Genomic DNA, 11,463 nt, shown 5'->3' with positions numbered 1-11,463 from the left:
GGTCTACCCATCTAAAATGCACAATTGTTGGGTTTTGACAAATAAAAATTGTCAAGTTATCACCATCATCATCACAATCTAGAATACTATATCACACCAAAAAACTTGTGTTTAGCCCTCTTAGACCATCTCTGCCCTGTAGCCCCAGGTTAACTCTGACTGGCTTGCTGGTAATAATTTTGCTTTATTTTAGAGTTTTCTTTTGGCACACTTTATTTCACGGGAATGCTATGTGTAGTTTCTCATTTTCGGCTTCTTTCCCTTAGCTAAATGCAGTTGAGATTAATTCACATGTTCTGTCTGTAGCTGATTCCTGGCTAACCTGGAACTCTTCATGCCTTTAGGGGTGAGCATCTCATGAGCCTCCTTGAGCTTCTTAGAATGCAGATGGCTTTTCTTAAGGCAACTTTGACAGCACCTGAAGGAAGTACTGCAGGGTGGCTGTAAAAGCTTTCTGGGCAGGACTGATTGGCAGGCCTGCTGGTTACTGCTATTTCCTCCCAGGGACTTTGGAGGAGCTATTTGGCCTCACCCTGTTTTCTCAGCTCCAGTAGGAATAATCAGACTGTTTGCCTCAGGGTTGCTTGAGGAGCTTGTTGGTTGATACTGTGAAATGCTTAGTGCAGGGCCTGGCGCACAGAAGATGGCCAGCACACGGCATCTCACCTGACCTGTTGCAGCTAGAGAGAAGCCAGCCTCTTGAGCATGTTTCTGTTTTTTCTTTTTTTTATTAAAGCTTTCGCCCAATGTAGCTTGTCAGTCCCCAAGTGGCAAAGCTTTGGGATGGGAAAGAAGACTTATATGGAGGGTTCCTTTAACTTCTGAGAATTAACCTTACATTTTCCCCAATCTAATTCCTCTCTCATAAATACATTACTCTGAACTTTTTTCCCCTCAATTTCTTATTTATATACAGTGCTGGTGGTGAGGGTGTTAATTTAATGTGTCCTGGCAATTGGCCTTCATGTTTTTTATTATTTTTTTCTGTATTTAGGGCAGGGTCTACAGGGTCTCTCTACGTAGATCTGACTCATAGTGAGTCTCCTGTTTTCAAACTCCCAAGTGCTGAGGTTACAGGTGCATGCCACCACACCCAGTCTCAATCGCCATCTTAGCATACCCTATGGGTAGGGCCAGCATGGCAGGCTGGGGACCAAAATCTGGCCACTGCACTCTGCTGAAGCAGGCGCTTTAGTCGCTGAACTATCAGGCCAGCTTGCAATTGGCCTTCAGATATCAAGTTTTACTTCCCTACAGCATAACAGCAGATTGAACACACTTACTTCAGGTGGTAATGCAATTAATATAGCATGGAGTGGGGTGGCTTTTTTTCCACTCTATTTCCCCAGGAATTCCCCTGGTAGAAAAGCTGGTGACATTCCCAAACATTCCACCTTTCTCGTTTTGATGATGCTGTCTCTTTGCTCCATCCTACTGACTGTCCCACTCCTATATGTACCTCCAACACTTTCTATTCAAGTGTCCTAACCTAAATGTGTCTCATCACTGGCCCCTTCATAGCAGTTCACCATTCTATTCCTATTCTGGCTTGGATACATCTTTTTGATAATGGGTGAGAATCAATGGACCTGTCAGAAATTGAGACAATCACCTATAACTATGTTGAGAACTTATATTCTATGAAGATGAAAATGTCAAAGAAATAGATTCCTAGATACATATTAATTACCAAAGTTGAATCAAGAAGATATGAAGAGGGCCAAGGAGATAGCTCAGGGACATAAGCTTCCTCCTGGCAAGTAAAAGTTCCTGAGTTGGAACCCCAATACTAAAGAGAGAGAGAAATATGAAAATTCAAATTACCCAATATCAATCAAGGACATTGAAGATGTAACTAAAAACCTAATAACAAAAAAGCCCAGGTCCTGATGGATTCACTACTGAATTCTACAAGAAACTTAGAGAAGACTTAATAATACTACTGATCAAAAACTTTAATGAAATAGAATGGAAGCAATACTCCCAAAACTGGGCCAGCCAAATAGCTCAGCACATTAAAGTGCCTGTAAGCAGGCACAGGGGCCGGGGGTTCAATCCCCAGGCCTGCTGTGCAGGCCTGGCCCCCAGAGCGAATGAGACTGGGTATGGTGGCATGCACCTGTAATCCTAGCTCTTGGGAAGCTGTAAACAGGCAGACCACTATGAGTCTGAATTAGTAGTGAGGCCCTGAACACCCTGTAGACCCTTCGCTAAAATACAGAGAAAAAAAATACTCCCAAAATCATTCCTGGAAGCAAGCATTAACCTGAAAACAAAACCAGAGAAGGACCTAACCAAGAAAGAAAACAGAAGAGAATTGGTCTCCTCAATGAACACAGATGCAAAAAATCTTTAATAAGATATTGGTTACAGCCAAGAAGTGCTTCCTGGAGAGGGAACAAAGTGAAAAAATCATTCAGGAGTTTCTGTCCAAGGTGAAGCAAGTTCCCTTTACTGAAATGTCAGAAGAAAACATTACAAAAAAGTTAAAATGGCTGAAAGCTGAGGTGATGGCAAAGAATAAGTTTTGTGAATGAAATCATTTCACGAATAAAGGTTAGTACATGAGAAAACTCCAGTAGATGGAATACCATGTTGAAGCTGTCTGTGATGCATTTGTATTGTTTTATATTAACCTTTTTTCCAGTGTTGACTACCAATGCCTTTGGAACCTCAGCTGAAATATGTAGTAATACTTTATCTGAGCACATTTTCAAAGACCTTTGAAGCTAAAGAGTGTAACTGATAACCATTTGAAAGGACCAGGGCAGTAGTAAGCATTAGCTAAACTTTATAAATAAAGCTTATATAGTTTGTGGGAAAAAAAAAGACACTGGTTACAGAATGCAGCAAATTATTAAGAAAATTATACACCATGACCAAGTAGGATTTAGTGCAGGGAGGCTTGGATGTGTCAACAACATGAATCAATGAACGTAATACAACATATCAACAGAGCCAAGCACAAAAAACATGTTATCATTTCAATAGATGCAGGAAAAGATTTTGACCAAGTCAAGAACAAATTCATGATAAAAAATACAGAAAAATGGAATAGATGGTCTTTATCTCAATCTGATAAAACACTTGATGATAAACCAACAGCCAATATCATATGAAATGGACAAAAACTGAAAGTTTTCACTCTAAAATCAGGATAAGACAAAGATGCCCAGTGTCACCACTCTTATTCAACATGGTTATATCAATTATATCCAGAGAAGTTAGACAAGAGGGGCCGGGGAGATGGCTTAGAAAAATAAGCGCTTCCCTGGCAATCACAAGGGCCTGAGTTCAATCCCCAGTTCTGGAAAAAAAGAAAGAAAGAAAGAAAGAAAGAAAGAAAGAAAGAAAGAAAGAAAGAAAGAAAGAAAGAAAGAAAGAAAGAAAAGAAAGGAAAAAAGAAAGAAAGAAATTAGACAAGAAAAAGAAAAAAATGCAAAAAACAGTAGGAAAGAAAGAACTTAAATAATCAATATACAAGGATGATATGATACCCTAAAGAGAAGACCCCAAAAACTCCACAAAGAGATTTAAAGAACACTCTAGATTTTCCCCCATAATTTTATTGAGAAACAAATAGCAATGAGACAGTTTCAAATAAAACTGGTAGGACAGTTTAACATATTCCTAGTGGTTAGCAGACATGATATCCTATTTATAAACACTATTAGAACAAATCCTTCTATTCATTGAATTAAGAGAATGTAGCTATATATGTATCCTAACCATTGTGAATACACAGATATAAAATGATCATTCATTTGTATCCCTTTTTTTTGGTTTAGTTTCATCATTTAAATAGTATAGGTGTGTGAACTCAGCAAAATATTCCAAAAAAGTCCAGTAGTCCATAATAGCATTGGGTCTTCTGCCTGACTGGCAATGTCAGAAGTTGTTGACCTGAGTCCCCTACAGCTCAACATAACAGCATGGCTTTACTTCTTATACTTTGTTTTTATACCTTTCTCTGGATGGTTAAGACCAAAATAAAGCAAGACCTATGTAACAAGAATTGTATCTTTTGGATCTGATAAGTCAGTGAAATCCCCTCAGGATTTATCCTGAGACCCTGTACCTCAGATTGTAGATCCTGTCAGTGTCAGTCACATGGATGAGTCATGGCCATTGCTTGGCCAATTTGCTCTCTGTGAAAGCCTGAGAGAATGTTTTCTCTCCATGTGACTCTCCTTAGGCATACTCTACATCATCGATCACTTTCCTCTTTGGCCCCATAATCTTCTTGATCAGAAAATTTGGGACACAACTGAGTTACATGATGTTGCAGTACAAATTCTCATATGTTCTGAGTCATAATTGAACTTGGAAGGCTAGGGCCAAAATGTTGGCTTTCCTTGCGGCCCTCATTTTTCTCTTATTTTTGGTCTGCAAATTTAGGCTGTTAATACTCCAGAAGAGAAGCTTATTGTTATTACCATATAACCTAGGCTGTTGAGTTTAACCTCACTATCTGTCTGAATATCAAATATCTTAGGCATAACATGGAACAGGTATTTTTCATCAAGTATTGATATGTTAAACTTTAAGTCCCTACAGAATATGATGAAAAATTTTAAATGACAAAAAAAATTAAACACTCTAGATTTAAGAGCCAAGTTCAGGGGTGTACCTGGATAGACAATTAACATTCAAAAATCAAGAGGTGTCAATAAAGGAATAACACAGGCAATGAGAGAGAAAATAGGGAAACTACAACTTTCACAATAACAACCAAATAAATGAAAAACTTAGGAATCAATTTACCAAATGAAGTAAAAGAGCTCTACATTGAAAGCTACAGTACTCTGAAAAAGAAGACTGAATAGAATATTACAAAGAGAAGAACTATTCCTTGCTCTTGCAGAGGAAAAACCAATATAGTGAAAATGGTCATACTTTCAAAACTGTTTTACTTGATTGAATGCAATTCCAATCAAACTTCCAAGAGCATATGTCACAGAAATAGAAAAAACAATCCTGACGTTCATTTGGCACCAGAAGAAACTTAGAATTGCAAAAGGAAGTTCTGGGCAACAAAGGCAAGGCAGGGGGTATCAAAATCTTAGACTTGAAATTATACTACAAAGCTACTGTGATAAAAACCAGCCGAAAGAAGGAAGGAAGAAAACAGATCTCTGGGTCAGTGGGACAGATTAGAAGATGCAGAAGGAATTGCAGACTTACACAGTCATCTTAGCTTTGACAAAGGTACCAAACACATTCATTTGATGAAAGATAGCCTCTTAAATAGATGGTGCTAAGAAAACTGTTTTTCTATATGTTGCACAGCAAACTTAGACCCATGTCCTTGACCATGCACTAAACTAAAATTGAAAAGGATCAAAGATCTAAATATTAAAACAGAAACATTAAATTGGAAGATCACATAAGTTGAACTCTTGAAGACATTGGTATAGGCAAAACCATTATGAACAAAATCCAAGTGTCATAGGAATTACCACAAAGGATCAACACCTGGAATCTCATCTTATTAAAAGGCTTTTTTCAAGGCAAGAGAGAACTTCAACACAGTGAAAAGACAAACAATGGGGCAGAAAATTTTTTTGCCAGCAGATCCTCAGAAAAAGGATTACTATCAAGTACACAGAACTCAAACAAGCAAACAAACAAACAAAAAAAAATCAGGCATCACAAATGTAAAGACCAATTCTAAAATGGGCATCAGAGGTAAATTCACAGTTCCAGATGCAGAAATACAAACAGCAGATAGATCCGTGAAAAAATGCTCAACATCTCTGGTCGTTTGAGAGCTATCAATTAAAACAATGTTGAGATTCCATGTCGCCCCAGAAAGAATAGTTATTATCAAGAAAACAACCTGTGACCAATGCTGGTGGAGGTGTGGAGCAAAGGAAATCTCCACTGTGGGGTGTGAGTATAGACTGGTGCAACCACTGAGGAAATCAAGGAGAAGATTTCTCTAAAACCTGGGACTAAAGGTTCCTTTTGATCCAGCTATTTTGCTCTTTGGTATCTTGCTCAAGGAATTCAAAGCACATGCCACAGTGTGTTTATCTATTGTGACAGTTTGTAGTAGACAAATCTTGAAAACTGCTCAAATGTGTAAGACTGTTCATAGCAGGTTTCCATTGAAGTGTCAACCCTTCAAACAGAATAAATGGGCACCAGCAGATAAGTGCATGAAGAGGTTGGGCTTCATCTACACAAAAGCATGTGATAGCTCTGCCACCAACAGGAAGCAGCATGCGTGGAGTTGAGCATGAATACACTGCTTGAAAAAGACTGACCAGTCTTGCTTTATCTTGGTCTTAACCATCCAGCAGAAAAGTATAAAAATGAAGTATAAGAAGTAAAGCCATGCTGTTATGTTGAGCTGTAGGGGACTCAGGTCAACAATTTCTGACACTGCCAGTGAAGCAGAAGACCCAATACTATTACGGGCTACTGGACTCAGAATATTTTGCTGAGTTAACACACCTATAATATTCAAATAACGGAACTTAACAAAAAAGAGGATACAGATGAATGTCCATTTTGTATCTGTGTATTCAAAAAGGTTAGGATAGATATATAGTTACATTCTCCTACTGAATAGAAGGATTTGTTCTAATGGTGTTTATAAATAGTATGTCATGTCCGCATCTTGTACAGCAATTAACCACTAGGAAGAATGTATGCAATGTGTTAATTATTGAAACTGTCCTACCAATTTGGTTTGAAACTATATCATTGCTATTTGTTTCTCAATAAAATTATGGAAAAAACCAAAAAACTCTATATTTTAGATTAACTACTATTATGGTTTGTGTCTAGTTGTCCCCCCAAAGCCTCATGCAGTCATGGGGTGAGGACTTCTAGAGTTTGTGTTAACTCATGATCCACTGGGATTATGTGTGATCCAAGGCTGGGATTATGAGTCTTAGTACTGCTGGGATTACCCATAGGTGGGTAAGTACTGGGAAGTACCCATAGGTGTAAGTACTTCCCCTACCCTGGGGCAGATAATTTGCATTACAATGTAAGGTGGGAAGAGAAGCTAGCTGCTTGAGCTGCTGCTACCCCTCCCTTGCGCTCTTGCTCTTTGCCGCCGCCGTGAAAGTTGCCCTCTGCTATGTGCTGCTCTGCCTTGGAGCCAGCTGAGTATGGACTGAAACCTCCAGCAACTGTGAGCTAAATAAACCTTTCCTTCCTTCATTTTGAGTGTCGGGTATTTGTCCCAGCAACGAGAGAAGAGTAACTAAGACAACTACTAATTTCGATTGGTAGTTAACTAACAACTTTGACATGTACTTGTTAGTATCAGCTAGCTAAATTTATTTATTTTTTGTTTTTTGGTTTTTTTTTTAAGTTTGGTATCAACTTTATTCTATTTTCTGTATAACTTTTAAGTACATAAAGGTTCATTTCCACAGGCCTCAAGAAACGGACAGAAGTCACAGGACAATCTCTCTTCCCACCAAAAAAAGATTGCATATTTTGGTGTGTCCTACAGGGGTAAAACTGAAACATAAGCAATGCTGAGTAAGGTTCTTACACAAATCAAGACCTAAAACCAGCCTGCAGTGATGGGTCTAGTCCTGTCAGATGCCCAGACAGAAGCCCTAAGCTGTTCAATGTGACAGGCAAAAGGAGGCAGTAAAGACGGGTGACAGGCACCTAGCAGGGAGGAGAAATGCTGGACCCCTTGGAATGGCATGTTTGATTTTAAAGTCATTTCTGTTGGAAGGTGCTCCATAGGAATCCCAGAGAGAAGGCCCCAGATTCCTTGAACTGCTCTGGATGAGGGCCCTGCTACTGTAGCTATGGTACCAGCAATCTCAAGGTTGAGTCAGACCCAAGATGGAATGCAGAATTAAGGAATGCTTGTAGGGAACATATTTGCTTGGAATGCTTGGCAGCCAGGCCTCAACCATTAGTCCAGTATAACCCTTGCCTCACTTATGAAGCATGAAAAATTAGTTTGGTTACAACCCCCTGGAATCACACTAACTTCTATGCCTCCATGTTCATTGTTAGAAAAAGGTGAGTATGCACATCCTAATCTGTTAGTTCCGGGGACTTTCTCACTTTTTCCAAAGGGCTGACTGTTGGTCGAATAACCCCCAAATGCTGAAAGCTAGAATGATGCACAAGTCCAGGTCTGCAGTTCTTCAGGGGCAGATTGGTGGTGTGGCTGCACTGATGTGGAAAAGAGGCACCTTCCTGCAGAAGATGAGCTGACCTGCAATCCCACCCCAAATCTCAGCCTGAGGTATATTTCAGTGAAGGCAGGTAGCTGGGCTTCTCAGAAAAGAGAACCAGTTTAAGAGCAGAAAGGTAGAGGAAATCTAGAAAAGAACCATCTCGATAGATTTATCCCATGGTGTGAAGGGAGAGGGCGAAGGACCCAATGGCACTTTGCTTATCCCGCAATTTTTGTCACTGTGGTGACCAACTTCTGCCCATTCCATAGGGTCTTGAACTGCTCAGGAACTGGGAACTCATTAAAATCACCGCCTTCTGTAGGGATGAGGATGTTCATCTCAGAAGATTTGGCACTGACTATCTCACAGTCCAAGGAATTCTTGCTCAGGTAAACGTGGCAGCCATCTGTTTTGTTAATGGAAATGGTTGGCACTTTACCCAATACCTGAACTTTGACATTTCTACTATTGATTATCTCCACAATGCCCACCACATCATCAAATACCAGACCAAGTTTCTTACAGTTATCTACTATAATGGAGTTAATTTTGCCCTTGATTTGCAATGTTGTGTTGACACACTTGAACAAGTAAGCCACCTGTTTCAACTCTGTGTTATCAATCACTAGGTTAGAAACATTCTCCTGGTTTTCCACTCTCCACTTCTTGCCCTCCAGTTCAAGAAGTGCAGGTTCCTTCTTTGTGGCTGGTTTGGGGGATGAGCTGGTTTGGGGTTTAGGTGCAGAGAATGGTTTGGGGCCACTGCGTACTGGACCACTCTGGGCCTTCAGGGAAGGATTCTTGTGAGTCTTCATATCATCAGACACATGCTTCAGGGCATGTGTAATGCTCTCCCCCTGATTAATCTGTGCAAACAGTGCTGAGCGGGAAGCAGAATCATCAGAGCTTGAACTGGTGGCAACTGGGGGTGGAGGTGGGCCTGGTGGTGGGGGAGGAGGACCTGATCCTGCAGAAGGTCCAGACGGCAGTCCACTCAGTTCTTTTGCCACTGGCCCCGTTTTGCTCCAGGCCAGGCCAGTAGTATGAAACTCCTTGATATAAACCTGTAGTTCTGTCCATATACTCAGGTACGCTTTCATCCAGTCCACATGCTTCTTATCCTCATCTTTGTACTCCTTGAGGACTCTGTATAAAACATGGCAGCATCATTCATTTCTTTCACATAGGGGCCAGGTTTGGGAGCCATCACCACCCAACCCAGGGCCTGGATGCTTTCACTGACAGCTGACAGGTGATTGAACAACTTGCTGCCTCGATTCTTCTCCTGAAAGGTTATAACTTCTTGGATCTGCTCTGAGATAGGTGCCAACAAATCAGAAAGCTTATTACTGGCTGGCTGCTGGCACTGAGAAGCTGTGACCAGGAGAGCTCGCTCCAACTTCATACCCATGTGGACCATCTCTGCATGTTTCTGCACATCTCCCCCAATTTCTTTACTGATCTTCAAGTACTCTGCCACAGGACTTGCAAGCAGCGAGTCAAACGCTCCCACATATGGAGCTGCTCCCTGTGAAGGATTGACTCCATCCCCGTGCCCCCGGCACATTTCAGAGGGTCGGGATGCTGCCTCCAGGTGGCCCACTGCCCTCTCCAATCTTTCCACCAAATTTTGCATGTCAGCCATGATGAACCGCCTCGCTACAGTGATCAACCGCTCTCCCAGCTAGCTAAATTTATAACTGGTTTATATGTCTGTACAGAGTTATTTGCTATCTAGTCATCAATTTAATAATCAAGTGTTTTATTATTTTCTGTGTCCATGAGTGCATTGAAATTTTAGAAACATAATTGTCTCAATTTTTTAAAAAAATATAAAACAGGCAGTGGTCTTGGAAAAAAAAAAAAAGATTGACCAAAGAGCACTGCTACTGAACATTTGGAAAAGACAAACTATCCCACAGGGACACAAAGCACATTATCTGCTTGGAATGGGAGGACAGGAAGTGATGGCAGGGAGCACAAGAAAGTCTCCCAGGGATGTGTGCATATGTCCTTCCACATCAGGGGGTGATGTCCAGGGCTGTGCAGATAGCTCATCTTGCACTCACTGCCTGCTATCTTTCCTCACAGGGTGTTAGGGTTCTGAACACTACAGTGTGTGAGTTCAGTATCTATGTGTGAATGAGGAATCACTCACAGGCAACTGAAAGGCAAAACCTGCTAAAACCCTCTACTCCTAGATATGCAGCGTTCTAATGAAGAGCTTTTCCATACATGAAGGAAAATTATGATAGATATTTTAAGAACATCATAATACTCTCCACTGGAACTGAAAGAAAACTGAAATCAACCCACGAAAACATCATGCCAATGTGGCCAAACCTACGTCACCCTCTCATGCTGCTGCCTCCCTGCCTCCCCCTTTTACATCATCAAGGAAAATTTGAAGAACATCACAATACTCTCCACTGGAACTGAAAGAAAACTGAAATCAACCCATGAAAAAGATCATCCTCAAATTGGACAGACCCCTGAGTCATGACCCTGAGTAATGAATCTTCAGAAGTCATGGAGGTCCAGTGTGGGACCAGGCACTGGAACCTTCAGAGGACAGGCTCAGTGTGGGACCCTGTGGCAGAACTCCCTGCAGAGAGGCTAAGGGTGAGACCCAGTGAACTAAATCAGGAGCAGAACATCTAGCCAGTGGGGCACAGCGGGTTCACTTCCATGGGCTACAGCAGGAAAAAGCCGAGCACAGCAGCCAGACCCAAGCCAGGCCCAGCTGGACAAGTTTGAACTTGGTAGATCTGGACCAGGTGAACTGAGGCATACTGCTAGACCCAGATCTATGAGAGCATCAGAGAGAGAGAGAGAGAGAGAGAGAGAGAGAGAGAGAGAGAGAGAGAGAGAGAGAGAAAGAAAGAAACAGGGCAACAAGTACTGGGGTGAACTAGTCTTCTTGGAAGACTCCAGGTATATCAAGGGGAGGTGACCAGATGAACTTAAGGGAACTAATTTAAATACAAATTCCCAATTTAATATCTGGTTAGCTATACTGTCATAATTTTTGCTCTTAGAGTCTAAAATACAAGCCCTTTAGTTACAAAAGTTTGCCAATTGCTAAATCTCACTACCCATTATTAGTGCTGTTAATTGTAATACAGCAAATAGAAAACTATATCTGCCTTAACTACATGATCTCTCTTGGGTAATAATATCAGAAGGTGCTTGGGTAATAATTGCACCAAAAATCTACACCAAAGGTCAGAGAACAGTGCCAAGCAGAAAGCAGTATCTCACTCTCAATCAATACAGAGTGCAAAACTTTGGAATACAC

At 40.9% G+C, this 11,463-nt stretch overlaps 1 pseudogene; it reads right to left on the bottom strand.

Moving 5' to 3' along the window:
- Positions 1 to 7,732: 7,732 nt before the first annotated feature.
- LOC101570056 lies at positions 7,733 to 9,827 on the bottom strand (annotated as a pseudogene).
- Positions 9,828 to 11,463: the final 1,636 nt, after the last annotated feature.

The sequence above is a fragment of the Octodon degus genome, unplaced genomic scaffold (genome assembly GCF_000260255.1).
Source record: "Octodon degus isolate 3935 unplaced genomic scaffold, OctDeg1.0 scaffold00005, whole genome shotgun sequence".
NCBI classification, from domain to species: domain Eukaryota; kingdom Metazoa; phylum Chordata; class Mammalia; order Rodentia; family Octodontidae; genus Octodon; species Octodon degus.
Note: the sequence above shows the minus strand (reverse complement) of the source record. Positions and strands in the feature narration are given on the sequence as shown.